Source organism: Rana temporaria, chromosome 3 (genome assembly GCF_905171775.1).
Source record: "Rana temporaria chromosome 3, aRanTem1.1, whole genome shotgun sequence".
Taxonomy (NCBI): Eukaryota; Metazoa; Chordata; class Amphibia; order Anura; family Ranidae; genus Rana; species Rana temporaria.
Window position 1 is genome coordinate 488,385,829 of NC_053491.1, and position 14,565 is coordinate 488,400,393.

The 14,565-nt window shown below is 47.3% G+C and overlaps 1 protein-coding gene across 1 annotated transcript in view; it reads left to right on the plus strand.

Moving 5' to 3' along the window:
* The window catches only part of LOC120933748 (transmembrane protein 102-like), a 42,789-nt gene that overhangs the window by 8,592 nt on the left and 19,632 nt on the right, over positions 1-14,565 (plus strand). Inside the window, exon 2 of the mRNA XM_040347122.1 lies at positions 5,827-5,938. The gene's annotated coding sequence lies outside the window, so the exon portion shown is untranslated. The remainder of the gene's footprint in view (positions 1-5,826; positions 5,939-14,565) is intronic.

Sequence of the window (14,565 nt, forward strand, 5' to 3'; positions counted from 1 at the left end):
TAGTCTTGATTTTGTTTCACACAGAAAAAATCAATCCTCTCCTCCACAGAAGTCCTTCTGGCACTGCTCTCCTACTCACACAGCCTTAGGAGTGAATGTAGCCAGTTAGTGGTAATCCTTTGGACTTCTTATAGAGGCCTTTAATTGCCTCACTCTGAACAGCTGGAGTCTTCCAACGGCCCTTAGCCTTCCTGGCTATTTCTCGCAGCCGACGCCTAATAATGATTGGTGTATTGTCTAACAAGGCAGAAATGTATGTCCCGTCTGGGACAACACCCACAGATTTACCTGACTTCCTGTCACAATATATATTTTATAAAAAAAAAAATTAAAGTGCCCCTGTCCCCGTGAGCTCGAACGCATACGCAAGTCCCGCCAACATATAAAAAAAGGTGTTCAAACCACACATGTGAGGTGTTGCTGCAAACATTAGAGCGAGAGCAATAATTCTAGCCCTAGACCTCCTCTGTAACTCAAAACATGTAACAAGTTTTAAAGCGTCGCCTATGGGGATTTTTAAGTACCGAAGTTTGGCGCCAGTCCACGTGTGTGTGTGTGTGTGTGTGTGTGTGTGTGTGTGTTTTTTTTTTTTTAATTTGATATTTTTTAGGGTGAGGGTAAATGTATTTTCTGGGAAACACATCCCTCCCCTTAATCGTACCTTTCTCATAAGCCAGAATTGAATGAACCGTGCCCACAGCATCCTGGAAAAATAGTTCTCAAGCATGTCCTTAAGTACCCCCAACACGCCATGTTCTGGGAATTTCTCTTAGATAAAATGGCTGTCGAAAATACCAAGCCATTGACTCTGATTTTAATTCACCTGTGCAAGATAAGGGAAAACCTGTAAACATGGCCTGTTGGGGGTACTTTGGTATCCTAGGAAAGTGGTCCTCAAGTCTCGGGTCCCAGGAGGCCACGGGGTACTCATCATCGCCAGAGGGACTGGCTACCTATAAATGAAGTTTTCCCCCTGATGCCCATGAATCGAGTGTTCAACCCAGTAGAGACAGTTGACGCCCTCCCGGGGACATCAGAAAATGGTGGCACAAGGCTGCTGTGCTGGATCACTAGGGCAGGGTTTCTCAACTCCAGTCCTCGAGGCGCCCCAACAGGTCATGTTTTCAGGCTTTCCATTTTTTTGCACAGGTGATTTGATCAGTTTCACTGCCTTAGTAATTACCACAGCCAATTCATCTGAGGGGAATCCTGAAAACATGACCTGTTGGGGCGCCTCGAGGACTGGAGTTGAGAAACACTGCACTAGGGAACATTGCAGGATCACAAGGCAGGTGAGAGGGGGGATGGGAGGTAGTGTTTCTTTACGGGGACCAATTATCAATATTTTGGTGACACTACTACCCCCCCAACAAATAATAATAATCGGCTCGTACTGTAATGAATCACAGCACAGCCAGGGCGATTGGGACCATTGATCATTTACACAGTAATCGGTGTGTTGTTTTTTTTTATAGCACTGATCGCTGTAAAAATGACAAGGGGGGTTAAGTGTCCTAGGGAGTGATTCTAACTGTGTGGGGGATAGGCTACCATTGACACAGCATTGATCACTGCTCCTGATGACAGGGAGCAGTAGATAACTGTCCTGTCACTAGGAAGAACAGGGAAATGCCTTGTTTGCAACTCCATGTTCTGCCGATCCGTGACACGGTTGTGATATTATTTTTTTTAGTTTGCGGGTCCTGGGGTCACGGAGCTCGTGGCGGGCATGTGCACCCGCACGGCGGGATTTTCAAAGCAACGTACAGGTACGTTGCTTTGCCCACAGGAGCCAATCTGCCAACGTAAATGTCCGTGAAGCGGTCGGCAAGTGGTTAAGGTGTGAAGGCAATATTGAGTACTCAGGGATTCTCACCCAACAGCGATGTTGGGTACTCGGAGTTCTCACCCAACGCAGGCTGAGGGGCTCTGGTGTAGTCCCACTGGAGAGGAGAGGACTGATTTCCAGGGCTCTCTGGATTGGTAAGGGAGAGAAGAACCTCCGAACTCTGATAACGGGAACTATGGTCCTGAATTGGTCACCCAGAGTCCTAAAGGGGAAGAGGAAACCGAAGGAGAGAGCAGGACACACCTGGGGGAGCAAGGTGGACTAGCTTGGGACTGAGCCAAGGCTGTTGAACTGTGAAATTCAGCTTTTTTATGTGACCTGTGAACAGGGCCGATCCGACCTATAGGCTCACTATGCAAGCCGCTTAGGGCCCCGCAAATTGCTAGAGGCCCCGCCTGGTGAGAAGTCATTTTCAGCCCCTCACCCCGCTTCTCACTTTAATATGTCATTTTTGTCAGCCGGGGCCCCCGCTTCTCAACTTTAATGTGACATGTCATTTTGCTTAGGGCCCCAGGGAGGTCAGGATCGACACTGCCTGTGAAGCCGACTGGGGAAACCCCAAACCCCCAGTGTGGGACTGGAAATGGTGGCGGTGAGCCGTTCTCCTGTTTCTGTGGCACCAGAGTTATGGACTATTTTGTGTTTGCTGAAGAAAGCGCTTCCGTTTTCTGGGTCGTTTGCAAGTTTCGATAAAGATTGGCATTCTTACAAGCGGCTGGCCGTGATACTGAGCTCCCAGAAAAAAAATTTAAAATTTTAAAAAAAAGCAACAAGGTCACCTCCTGAACACCTGATGGTGGCTGTGGATCATTTTTTTTTCAGAGCTTTGGAGAGTGTGAACCTAACCATTACTTTTACTGGACAGCTTGGCCCGTTACAGGAATAAGAGAAGTGGAAAATTAATGGATGTACTGGCGAGAGCAACGGGAAATATGTTAGACGCTGATGTTTTAATGAGAAAGAGCGATCCACTTTAAAGTCATTCTGAAGGGGGGGCGGGGAATGTTATACAGTGGAACCTTGGTTTGAGAGCGTTTTGATTTGCGAGCAACTTTAAAGAAAAAAATAAATAAATCTGACTCGGTTTGTGAGTGACTCGCAAGACGAGCAGAATTTAAGCTTAATAGGCCTGCAGTACCTAATTTAGCCTGAGGTATGGGGGCGCAGAAGCCGAGCAGAGCCAGAAATAGGCCTGCAGTACCTCATTTGGCCTGAGGTACGGGGGAGCAGGAAACAAGCTTGAAGAGTCCTTTGCCTTTTTCAGCCATTTTCAGCGTTCCAGCGCTCCCCCACCTCTGGCCACATGCGGTATTGCATGCCATTGAAGTAAACGTGGAACAAATTATTTTCATTTCTATTGACTTCAATGGGGAAACTCGCTTTGATATGCGAGTACTTTGGATTACGAGCGTTCTCCTGGGAATGGGTTATGCTTGTAATCGGAGGTACTTGCCTGCTCTGTGTAATGGTTTTAATCCTCCTTATTCTTGGGTCCCCGCCGACCGTACTGCCTTCAAGCCTCTTGCTATGGGGGAGGGGGGGGGGCACAAGTAGGCTTGCTCCCCAGCCACGCTCTCGGGCCCTACCCCTTGCTCACTATCTGTGATTGACAGCGACAGGAGCCAATGACACTTGCTGTTGTGTGAGCCAATGAGGAGAGAGACCACAGGAGAGCAGCTGCTCTCATGCACGTTGCTGGGTCATGATGGAGCTCAAGTATAAAGGGGGGGCTGTGGTGGGGGAAGCTGCACTCAGATTTTTCGCCGTAATTCATTAACCCCTTCCGGACCGCCTCACGACTATGTACGTCCTCTCTTTTGAAGCAGGATATCTCTGTTATGGCAGCAGCTAGCGGCCCAGATTACGATCATGGTGGTCTCTGCAGTGGATTCGCCGCAAGATCACCATTATTGCCAGCTTACCGGAGCCCTCGGCGATTGGGTCCTTCTCCTTCCTGGGTACAGAGACGAGTGAAGGGAAGATGGCCCTCACCCATCTCTATAGCATAGTGGAAGTGACCTCAAAACTTCACTTCCGCCTAAAGCTCTTGAAGGGCCATTTTAAAAAAAAAAATTCAAATGCCAAATTTTTTTTTTTTTTTTTTAATTGCATGTTAGTGTAAATGTGAGATGTGAGGTCTTTTGGACCCACAGATCTCATATTTTTTTTAAAAAAAGGACCTGTCATGCTTTTTTTTTTTTTTTTTTTTTTTCTATTACAAGGGATGTTTACATTATTTGTAATCGGAATAAAAGTGACCCAAATGTTTAAAAAATACAAATAAAGTGTAAAAATTCAATGAAATAATCTTTTGAAATTTTACTTTTTTTTTTTAAACAAAATCCAATTTTTTTTTTTTTTTTTTTTTTTTTTTACTGTGTAAAAATGTAATAAAATAAAGTAAAATATATATAAGATTTTTTTTTTTTTTTAAAAAGTGTAAAAATTGAAAGAAAATAAATATTTCATTTTAATTTTTAATTTTTTTTATTTATTTTTATTTAAACATTTGGGTCACTTTTATTCCGATTACAAATAATGTAATAGAAAAAAAAAAAGCATGACAGGTCCTCTTAAATATGAGATCCGGGGTCCAAAAGACCTCACATCTCATATTTACACTAAAATGCAATAAAAATATGAAATAGAAATTTGTCATTTTTTAAGAATACATTTTTTTTTTTCCCCAAAGCGCCCCGGCCCGACGAGCTTGTGCGCAGAAGCGAACACATACGTGAGCAGCGCCCGCATATGAAAACTGTGTTCAAACCACACATGTGAGGTATCGCCGCGATCGTTGGAGTGAGAGCAATAATTCTAGCCCTAGACCTCCTCTGTAACTCAAAACATGCAACCTGTGGAATGTTTTATTTTTTAAACGTCGCCTATGGAGATTTTTAAGGGTAGAAGTTTGTCGCTATTCTTTGAGCGGACGCAATTTTGAAGCGTGACATGTTGGGTATCAATTTACTCGGCGTAACATTATCTTTCACATTATAAAAAAAAAATTGGGCCAACTTTACTGTTTTTTTTTTATTTTTGTAATTAAAAAAGTTTTTAAAAAAAAATACGCTTGTAAGACCACTGCGCAAATAGGGTGTGACAAAGTATTGTAATGACTGCCATTTTTTTTCTCTAGGGTGTTGGAACCCCCAAACATTATACATTTTTTTTTTTTCGAAGTACGGTCATTTTCTAGCAAAAAAATAAGTTTTTAACTTGTAAGCAGCACATCTGAAAAAGACGCTCTGTCCTTAAGTGGTTAAGGTAAAAAAATCTTGAGTCTTTAACCACTTAAGACCCGGACCTTTTTGGGACCATTGTCATTTTTTCACAGCAAAAAATGCTATAAAAATGCATTGTTTACTGTGAAAATGACAATTGCAGTTTGGGAGTTAACCACTAGGGGGCACTGTAGGGGTTAAGTGTGACCTCATATGTGTTTCTAACTGTAGGGGGCGGGGCTGGACGTGTAACGTCACTGATCGCATTTCCCTATAACAGGGAACACACGATCAATGACACTGCCACAATGAAGAACGGGGAAGCTGTGTTTACACTCACCTCTCCCCGTTCTTCAGCTCCAGAGGACCGATCGCGGGACACCGACGGCGATCGGGTCCTGCGTGCGACCCCACGGCTGGGCTTAAAGGGCCACGTACAGGTACGTGGATGTGCCCAGCCGTGCCATTCTGCCGACGTATATCTGCATGAAGGGGTTCTTAAGTGGTTAAGGAACACATTAAGTTTACAAAAACATTCGAATTGCCATTGCTTGACTGGCCATTGTGAGTTGCCGGAGATTGCTGTTTCCCTTTCAGAAAGGTGAAGTCAGATGCAGATATCTTATTAGAATGTCAGGGAGATCTAGTCACAGAAATATCAGATCTGGTTGGACCAACACTTGGATGTGGAATAATTGGTATCCTTGTCTTCACCCCGGACATCTCCATCACAATGTCCTCCTTCTCTTCCAGGTGGCGGCACTTATGTCCTGTATGAAGTATTGACATCTTATGGGGAACCTGGCGACCCGCTGCATGCCAGGACCGAGGAAGTCTTGAATGTCTAAACCTCTCCAAACAGAAGGTGAGAGTCCTAACAGAAACCCAAAACTGAACACCACGGGAGAGCGAATGGGGGGTAATTGGAGTCTAGATGCCCAGACTAGAGTGTGCTCCTCAACATGCGTCAGTTACCGTGACTAATCATATATAGGTGATTATATACTAGATGCTAACCTCACCATATCACCCTGCTGCCAGACCTCCATGTAGCATTACCCCCGGAGGAGCTGCTGGTTTGTTTTGGGTGGCATGTTACCTCATGGCTCCTCCGCCGTCTTAGGGGTGTATGATGAATGCAGTAGTAATGGAATGTCCACGACAGGTGTCTTTTTCTGTGCTCTTTATTAGGGATGAGCCGAACACCCCCCTGTTCGGTTTGCACCAGAACCTGCGAACACACCAAATGTTCGTGTGAACTTTAGAACCCTATTAAAGTCTATGGGACTCGAACGTTTGAAATCTAAAGTGCTAATTAATATGGAAGTTATTGTCCTAAAAAGTGTTTGGGGACCCGGGTCCTGCCCCAGGGAAAATGTATCGATGCAAAAAAAAGTTTTTAAAACTGCAGTTTTTTTCGGGAGCAGTGAATATAATAATGCTTAGAACGAAACAATAAAAGTGAAATATTCCTTAAAATTTCGTACCTTGGGGGGGGGGGGGGGGATGTAAAAAATGCCTGTGAAATAGCGCATGTTTCCCGTACTTTGAACTGTCCCTGCACAAAGTGTCATTTCTGAAGGGAAAAAAAGTCATTTAAAACCAGACTCGCGGCTATAATGAATTGTCGGCTCCCAGCAATTCAGAGAATTCATTCATAAAAAAAGTGTGGGGTTCCCCCCAAATTTAATTACCAGGCCCTTCAGGTCTGGTGTGGATTTTAAGGGGAACTCCACCCAATTTTTTTTTTTTTTTTTTAAATGGCGTGGAGTTCCCCCAAAAATCCACACCAGACCCTTTATCCGAGGCCCCCCCTCTCCTGAACCGCACCAGGCCACATGCCCTCAACATGGGGAGGATGTCCCCATGTTGATGGGGACAAGGGCCTCATCCCCACAACCCTGGCCATTGGTTGTGGGGACAAGGGCCTCATCCCCACAACCCTGGCCATTGGTTGTGGGGGTCTGCGGTTGGGGGGCTTATCAGAATCTGGAAGACCCCTTTAACAAAGGGGACCCCCAGATCCTGCCCCCCTATGTAAATTGGTAATGGGGTACACTGTACCTCTAACATTTCACGAAGGAAGTGTAAATAGTTGGAAAAAACACTCACTCACTCACACACACACCGTAGAAAAAAGTCCTTTATTAATAAAAATAAATCCAGCGGTGGTAATCCTCTGGGTCCCCGCTCCCTGCTCCAACGTTGTCTGTATCCAGCGACGGGTGATCTCCTCTCCGGTCTAGCGATGAGAAGATCGTCCGGGATCCAGAGCGCAGCATCACTGGCCCACTCTCTCCGCCGGACACAACCCGGCGAATGACGCGGCTGAAGCTGTGACATTTCTTTTATTGGTGAGGCGGGGCCATCCGTCACGTGACCCCGCCCCCTCTGACGCACCCTCTGCTACGTTACTGGGGAAGCCTGGCTTCCCCCTTGCGTCAGAGGGGGCGGGGTCACATGACGGGTGGCCCCGCCTCACCTATAAAAGAATTGTCACAGCTTCGACAGCGTCATTCGCCGGGCTGTCTCAGGTGGAGGGAGGAGGCCGGCGATGCTGCGCTCTGGATCCCGGACGATCTTCTCATCGCTGGACCGGAGAGGAGATCACCTGTCGCTGGATACCGACAACGTTTGAGCGGGGAGCCGGACCGAGAGATTACCGCCGCTGGATTTTTATTTTTTTACCCCATTACCAATTCACATGGGGGGGGGGCAGGATCTGGGGGTCCCCTTTGTTAAAGGGGTCTTCCAGATTCTGATAAGCCCCCTGCCCACAGACCCCCACAACCAATGGGCAGGTGTTAACCTTAATATCCATACCAGACCTGAAGGTCCTGGTAATTGAATTTGGGGGGACCCCCACGCTTTTTTTTTTTTTTTTTTTTTTTTTTTATATGAATGAATTTTTCTCTGTATTGCCGGAGCCGACAATTCATTATAGCCGCGAGTGGTTTTAAATTGCTTTTTTTTTCTTTCAGAAATGACACTTTGTGCAGACACCGTTCTAAGTACGGGAAACATCCGCTATTTCACAGGCATTTTTTTACACCCCCCGGGTACGAAATTTAAAGGAGTATTTCACTTTTATTGTTTCACTCTAAACATTATCAATTTCACTGCCCCCGAAAAAACTGCCAATTTAAAAAAAAAAAAAAAATTTGCATCGATACATGTCCCCTGGGGCAGGACCCAGGTCCCCAAACACCTTTTAGGACAATAACTTGCATATTAGCCTTTAAAATTAGCGCTTTTGATTTCTCCCATAGACTTTAACAGGGTGTTCCGCGGTTTTTCGAATTTGCCGCGAACACCCCAAATTTTTCGTTGTTCGCCAAACAGGCAATGTTCGAGTCGACTCGAACTCGAAGCTCATCCCTACTCTTTATTACCAAGCCGGGTAAAAATAATAAAACTTGTGGTGAAAGGTTGAGTTGAAAGAAGAACAGCAGATTCAGGCGTAGCAATAGGGAAAAAGTCCTGCTCCCACGTGTAACACTTCTTGTGCCACTCCTGCCTGAGTGGACTTGGTGTACCTGGACAGGCCTCTCTCATTGACCTGGCAGCCATGACTAGTGTAGTTCAGATAGACCAACCTTATCCCCATAACCATCATCGCCCCCCCCCCTTCTTAATATTAACTTACCCCCCTTCTAACATTAATGAGAGACACAGATGTTGGAGTAAAATGGCCATAACAGCCTATTTATTTGCAACACTTAAAGCGGAGGTTCACCCGTACAATATACTTTTTCCCGTTAGCTTCATGCTCGTTTTGTCTAGGGGAATCGGCTAGTTGTTTTAAAATATGAGCTGTACTTACGGTTTACGAGATGGCTTCCGAGAGGCTTCCGACGGTCGCATCCATTGCGTCACGATTTTCCGAAAGAAGCCGAACGTCGGTGCGCAGGCGCAGTATAGAGCCGCACCGACGTTTGGCTTCTTTCGGCTACTAGTGACGCGATGGAACGCGACCGTCAGAAGCCTCTCGGAAGACTGTCAATCAAGAAGGAATGCCCGCTCCCGAAGACCCATACCCGGAAGCGACGGAGAAGATGCATCTCGAAAACGGTAAGTACGGCTCATATTTTAAAACAACTAGCCGATTCCTCTAGACAAAACGAGCATGAAGCTAAGGGGATTGTTTAAAAAAATAGATTAATGGGTGAACTCCCGCTTTAAATAGTTTAATTAAATAATACCAAATATTCCTTCATTAACAATTTAACAAAAACAAGTTTTTTGGTCTTTGACGGCAACCCGGCTTAAACCTTAATTTTACCACTACACTGCAGTACCATTAACCATAACAGGCCCCAGCCGTAACCAGCTCAGAGACGAACCCTTTTTCCCGCAGTGCAACTATAACCGTATTCCAGTGGACACCATTCCACTGGAATAACCCCCATAAGGGGCCCATCCCACCGATGAGCCCACCACCACTTCCATCACATCTGTTAATTGCCACCATCAAAGACAAAAGAACACCGCCAAAGCTGTTAGGACGACCCTTGTCCGTGGCCTGAAATAAAAATAAAAAAACGCACAACAAATAGGGAGGGTGGGTGGGAAACTGCCTCCTTGTGTCACTTCCTTTCCCGCACTGAGTCTCATGCATCACCTGCCCCCATTATATAATGCTCCACCCCTTGTTCCTCCCCTGTGCTTCATACAGACCAGCCTCCTCCTCCTCTTTCAGTTAACTCTATGTTGCCCATACCTCCACCCCAGTCATGCCCGGCCCTGCGTTATCTTGTCTTTTTTCCTTTCACTCCGGGCCTTCCTGAGTATCGTTCGATCCTTTGTAGGATAAAGTCTCTGCCACAGACCCTCCTGGAATGGGTTCAGAGAGAAACCTCTGCCACAGACCCTCCTGATCGTGGTTACAGAGATGAACCTCCTTGGTAGAATTACACCTGGATTTCCTTCAAGTTGCTTTCAGGTACCGACTGACAGGTGACCAGCCTCTCAGTGTCCGGTTACCTCAATCCCCGGTGGATTGTCGAGACCCTATTGGATCGCCAGCCTCTCATTGACTCTCCTCAGATGGACTCCCCACCGAACAGCTATACCGCCTGGGATCTTCAGGATTGGGAACCCAGTTGACCACTGGGCTCCCTGCCACAGCTCAAATGTTCCGGACCAACATGGTCCTGGAACCAGGAACTCCACGTGGCACGCATGCCCTGGCCCGGTAGGCCATAACGCTGGGGCGCCGTGGTCCAGACACCCTAAAGGTGGATGCCGCACTTTAAGAAGGAGACCCAGAACTAATGGCGTCTGCCCCATAAATACCCTCCCCCAGCATGCACAGCGAGGGCCCAACCCTCCTGATTGGCTGCTGGGGAGAAGCACCCAAACCTTGACTCCACTGCTGCCATCTACTGCACTTGGGTGGGAATAACACCCCAGCACAACAGAATGAGCCCACAGCACAGCCAAGCAGAGACAGAGACCCAATTTGAACATATCAACCAGATCAGAGTTTAACTAACACTCTGATCTCCCTCTAAATTTAAATGGCACCGGTACTTTGAAGTAACCAGGCGCTACAGACATATATTACTCTCCAGGAGACGATGAACAGTCATTTGTTTTTGTTTGTTTATTTGGGGGATATAACTTGGTTGGGGAAAGCGGATTATGGGATGGCCATAGAACAGATCACTTTACCATCATGGTTACAAAATTGGTAAAATGAATTGAGCTTTTAAAGAACTGATAGACTCTAATATTCAGTCACTTCCCCTGTGTGATGCATTTGCCTATATGTCTCAGTCTAATTCTCCCTGCTTGCCCTGTGTGATTCAATCCTCGGCTACCAGGTTATTGACGTGCTAATGTCCCCTCACTATTTCTAAAGGTTAATTGATCTATTGTGTTGTGTGAAGGAGATCTGTGTTTAAGTGGCTTGTGTTAATTATTCTGATTGCTTCATTGTGGTAATTATCTCTCTATATGCGGGGTCGAGCGGTCTAGTTAATGTATTCAGTACAACTAGTAATCAGCGTCCTTGATGTCATTGTCTAAAGAAAATGTGTTTTCAGCATCGGCTCCGTCGTGTCTGTCTAATCATCTGTATGGAAGCCCCAGTGTGAGGGGGCGGAGATTTGTCATTGTAACAGTTTTGGAAATGACATATAAGCTGTGTGATATAACATTAAACTCTGTCTTGTTCTAGCAGTAAGCCTGGACTAATGTGTGGCTTAATGGGCGATCTCAGGAATATTCCTCCTAGTGGAATATTGGGGTGATGTTCGTATGGAAGAAGGGAATCTTTGACGGGGATATCATACCGATACCGTCACAATTGGTTGGTAGCAGTGGGATTTTCCCTTCTATTCCCCTTCACACCCGGATTCCAAGCAGACACTGGAAGAACTACTGGAAGTTCGTGGAAGGATTGCTAGCAACAAAACCAAGCGGGTCATCATAGCAGAATCAATGGAGACACCAGTGATTCAGGAGGAGGAATCGCCAGCCAACAAGCTAATGAGAGAGAAGCTAGCATGGTTCGGCCCGAACCCAACGACGGATGTGGTGCTGAAAGTGATGGACCTGTTAGCGAAGGAGGCTAAACAAATTAGAGACGCAGAACTACAGAAGGATAAACAAATAAGAGACGCAGAGCTACAGTTAAAACTGGCAGCAGTCCAACAAGCAGCCGCACATCATCCAAACAGTGAGTACAGCACAGCAGACACAAGGAAGATCCCGTTTAGCGCTTTTAAAGCTTTTGATGAAAAGGACTGTGAGATTGATAACTACCTGGCAGATTTTGAGCGACAATGTAACCTGCACCGAATAGCTAGAGGAGAGTGGGTTGCAATATTGTCAGGCAAACTGTCAGGCAAAGCTTCTGATGCTTTCCGGACCGTGCCAGATCAGGATATCCATAGCTACGCCCGGGTTAAAGAAGTGCTCCTGGCTCGTTATGCAGTAACCCCAGAGTCCCACCGACAGAAGTTCAGGGACTCACGCAAAACCACAAAAGACTCTTACGCGGAATGGGCATGCCAGTTGTCCCTGTCGGCCTCTAACTGGGTTAACAGCAGCCAGGCCACCACCGCAGAGGACATTTTGCAACTAATGCTCCTGGAGCAATTTTACAATCACATCCAGACGGATGTCAAAGATAGGGTGAGAGATCGCAGGCCCATGACTCTACCAGAGGCCGCGAAGTTGGCAGATGAATATGCGGATACTCGCAAGACAAACCAGGTCACACCACGGGTAAAACCTCCACGACCAACGGCGCCCTCACACCCACCAGCCGCTAGATACCAACCACCTAACAGACCGATGACATCTAGCCCTCGCTATCCACGCCAGGAGGACAACGAACAACGCTGCTTCCGGTGCAAACAGCTGGGTCACTTCAAGCAGAATTGCCCCATGAACGACAACACCAGGTCAAATTGGTCTCAACCTGGGTACCGCCCACCAGCAGCAGCCCATTGTGTAGACTCGGCTTGGGATCTCCAGGAGCTGGGTCCGGAAGAACCATCGGACACCATTTACGAAGTCCTCACGGTACAATCTGGTATTACGGACAACAGGGAACACCATTGTCAGCTGGTCATGGGCGACAGCCCTGAGCCGGAGGGGCCCTGGAGGGAGCGGGGCAGAAAGAGGCACCGCCGGCTACCCCCCAAGAAGAAGAGGTCCTGGAAGCCGTATAACAAGCTGACCTGGGAGGAGAAGAAGCGACTGGAGGAGAGGGAGTCGCAGCGGGCGTCCCAGATGCGGGCCGAGATGTTCGCCAAGGGCCCACCGGTGGCCCCTTACACCACCACCCAGTTCCTGATGATGAAGGACCACGTGGAGAGCCTGCAGGACATGAGCAAGCAGGAGCTAATCCGTGAGTACATGGAGCTGGAGGAGTGCATAAGCCGCATGGAGGAGGAGAACAACCACCTGAGGTCACAGCAGGCTGACCCCCCCAGGCTCCATGAACTGGAGATGGAGCTGGAGAAGCTCCAAGAGGAGAACCGGCGGCTGCGGAGGGAGCAGAGGGTGGCTGACCCTATGGGGCCATGTTTCCCCCCCCCCCCGAACTCTGAGCACCGGTGCTACAGCATTTCAACAAATATAACTTTTTCTTTTTATGAATGTCCTGTGACTGTCACTTCAGAGCCATAACCTGCCCCTCCCATAGCGGGACACCTAGATGGCGGCGCACAGACCCATTCGCCGTCTTCACACTGACTTCTGGTGACTTTGCAGATCGCACAAAGACTTGGGGACTGACCGGCGTGTGATCTGACGACCCGGTGGCATACCTGAGTCTGAAGCAGTTGCCAAGGGAGGTCAGTCACGCCAAACGGAGTTAACCTCGGACTAAAAGCTCTGAACCCGTCAACCCTACTGGACCAGGGAAGGTCCAACCGGGTTTGCCGTAGCAGGGAGAAAAAGGGGGGCCATTGTGATGCATTTGCCTATATGTCTCAGTCTAATTCTCCCTGCTTGCCTGTGTGATTCTGTCCTCGGCTAGCAGGTTATTGACGTGCTAATGTCCCCTCACTATTTCTAAATGTTAATTGATCTATTGTGTTGTGTGAAGGAGATCTGTGTTTAAGTGGCTTGTGTTAATTATTCTGATTGCTTCATTGTGGTAATTATCTCTCTATATGCGGGGTCGAGCGGTCTAGTTAATGTATTCAGTACAACTAGTAATCGGCGTCCTTGATGTCATTGTCTAAAGAAAATGTGTTTTCAGCATCGGCTCCGTCGTGTCTGTCTAATCATCTGTATGGAAGCCCCAGTGTGAGGGGGCGGAGATTTGTCATTGTAACAGTTTTGGAAATGACATATAAGCTGTGTGATATAACATTAAACTCTGTCTTGTTCTAGCAGTAAGCCTGGACTAATGTGTGGCTTAATGGGCGATCTTAGCAATATTCCTCCTAGTGGAATATTGGGTGATGTTCTTATGGAAGAAGGGAATCTTTGACGGGGATATCATACCGATACCGTCACACCCTGCATAAATGAGGCTCCCGGGCTCCTCCGCCGAGGTGCGCAACCCCCCCCCCCCAGACGGGGATGGGCCTCCTGTTGTGATCTAGCACTCCATTCTTCACGTCTCCCAGCCGACAACTCTCTCCAGATGGGCTGGACCTGAGCTTATGAAGGAGGCCTGCCCCCTGCCAAATCCAGTTGGGGAAAACTTTAGCGGCGCACAGCATTTTTGCAGTCATTGTCACCCGACAAGTTGCAGCAAAATCACATAAACAGAATTGTGGGATGCCTGTCATCCAAAATAAGTTTTTTTGCTTTGTGATTGGGGTGCCATTATCCCCATCCCCCTCCTATTACAAATCTTCCCCTACCAGCGCAAATCCTCCTGCCTCCAATAACCCCATGGCAGCTGACTGGGTATCATGGGGCCCCAGCACACAGGGGGGGCCTGGACAGCTAGGGGTTTGGAGCAGTGGACGTGAAGTACAAATACAGAGGAGGAGGTGGGGGGGGGTGTGCAAATACAGAGGA